The sequence below is a fragment of the Tribolium madens genome, unplaced genomic scaffold (assembly GCF_015345945.1).
Source record: "Tribolium madens isolate multiple individuals breed KSU strain unplaced genomic scaffold, Tmad_KSU_1.1 Scaffold_96;HRSCAF=242;Tcas5.2_LG5, whole genome shotgun sequence".
Lineage (NCBI taxonomy): Eukaryota > Metazoa > Arthropoda > Insecta > Coleoptera > Tenebrionidae > Tribolium > Tribolium madens.
Genome location: NW_025401068.1, coordinates 11,028,042 through 11,030,497, shown reverse-complemented (window position 1 = coordinate 11,030,497; position 2,456 = coordinate 11,028,042).

Genomic DNA, 2,456 nt, shown 5'->3' with positions numbered 1-2,456 from the left:
AATTCAAAACATTTAACTCTAAAATAATATGTATTTTGTAAAACAAGCACTATTCTCATATTTTTTGATAAAAAATTGCATTCAGAAGCATTGAAAAAGTGTTAAAAAAGTAAGTTTTGTTTTGAATTACACACTCAAAATGACAAATTTTTTTTCAATTAAATTGTATAAAATGTAGATCATTGTAATCCTTAAATCATAGCTTTTGTAAAAAAGGTTTTATAGTGAGTCGCCATTTCAAAAAAATAAAATTTTTATAAAACTCAAAAACAAAAAAATTTAAAAAAACCGTTTGGTCCCATATTTTCTGTGATAAAACCTTTCTGAGTGAAGATTATTGCACAGTTTTTTGACATATATCAATTTTTTGCTTTATTTTAATATTTTGTGTCGTTTTAAGTGTACGTTTGAGATTTATAATTGGCCACACGTGTCGTAAGCTCGCCATCCACGTGCCATCGTGAGTGATCCATCGAAACCCACAACTTAAACATCCGTGACAATTTTTTCTACCAACACATAATATTTTATTGCCCCGCCAATCCATTATTCTACACAAATACTGCCTAAATAGCCATGTTCCATTTAGCGATGCTTTAATGTTATCGAAAGAGGGCCTTAATAAATTCACCCTCCTTGATCCGGCTTAAGCTTATCACGGATTAGAACCTCAAAACTACTGCTCCATACCAATAACACAACTCTGTCTTATTTTTTCAATTTCATTTCAAATTTGTTTTATTATTTATTCATGGGGTTCTGAGTCAAGAGATGTTTGATTGAAGCAAACTCGCCATCTCGAATTACCACCAAGCCTAGTTTTGATCGAGGAGAGCAGCACAAAGCTCCCCTACACACCCGCTAGCAATTATTTGCTCCCTTTGAATAATTAAATTTCCTATGTATTCGATTTTATGGCCATCTGCCAAAATGTTGGTCAAATATCGAATTTGATAGAAATTTTTTAACTCGTGATTAGGGGACGATCAAGTTACCTGTGCCATGCAAAACCGGATTATTCCGACTCATGAGCCGATGACACACTATTATACCCAAGTGTTGGACCAGCAACTGCCCCATTATCAACGTTTTTTAGCGTTTTTTACTAAATTTCAGCCACATCTGTCAATTTTCGTTCACAATGTTCAACCGTTGCGTAACAAAACGACGCCACTTAACGTAACGCAACAGTTGAACGTCTTGAACTCAAATTCGAAATAAATTGAGTTAGAATTTGTGTATTTCTGGTAAAGGGCGGAAATCTGATTTCATGGCCTTCTATGCTGAACCTGCAGACTAAATCAGAAATATGAACGCGTGAGCTGCAGCTGCCTTGATTAGTCGACCAGAACAACCCTAACGAATTTGGTGGAGGGTAGAAACAGGCCCGGATTGGGGTGTGTTGCACTAAGTGGATATAACTAGGACTTTGTGTGAAATTTGTATAGTGGGGCTAGGCCGTCTCTGACATTTATGTGTCGGAGGGGTACTTGCCAACAACTCGTACTTCAGATGTTATATATTTTGTAGTGGCCCGAGTCAAACTGCACCACCACCGACTCGGAGGGTTGCCAATGAATGGCTATGTTTATGTTCAAAAGGGGGGCGAATAACCACCAGCACCTGTTAAGCAAATCGTGATTTAACAGTCAAATTTTAACGCTTATCAAATTTTAGTGACGAATGTTTGCTTTGCAATTTGGATGGAAAAGAGTCTTGTTTGAATTTCCACAAAATCTAATCGTTTAACCACAATTGTTAATCCTTTAACGATAATATAATTCAAACTAAAGCTCGTTTTGTATTTTTTTAGAAATAAATTGATGTTTTTATAAATTGTGGCTTCTAAACTTCTTAAAAAAAAGAATTCAAAAATTTTAACATGATATTTAACATTTTTTACGAAATAACACCCAAACACCACAAAAACAATAAAAAAAATAAAAGAAAATATTACTTGATAAAAAAGAAAGATACCAGCACACAGGTGTCCCAGCGAGTTGAAAAAGTCCATTAGTGACTTTAAATGGTAAAATTTAAAAAAAATATGAAGGACATTGATAGATACCTACTAATCTAGTCCATCACCTAAAATTATTTTAGCGTGTCTCAAAAATAAGTAATAATACAAATTTGTGTTTTTTTTAATGAAACACCATTTGTTTCTTAGCGTTTTTGGATGTAGATTTTTAAGACAATGTTCTTAAGCTAAACTTTTATTAGTCGATTTTGCTTAGTCTTAAAAATAAAACGGTTTTTTTGACAAAAACATGTACTTTTAAAAAATTTATTACACAAAAACTAAGACATCTAAAAATATTTTTTTTACTACCGCAAAGAAGAAGGTACAAGCTATAAGGTTGTAACATTTTTTTATTGTGTTGCATTTGCAAAGTTAAAAAATGACGATTGTTAAAAGTTTAATAACTTAAAAAAATTAAATAGAACACCCTATT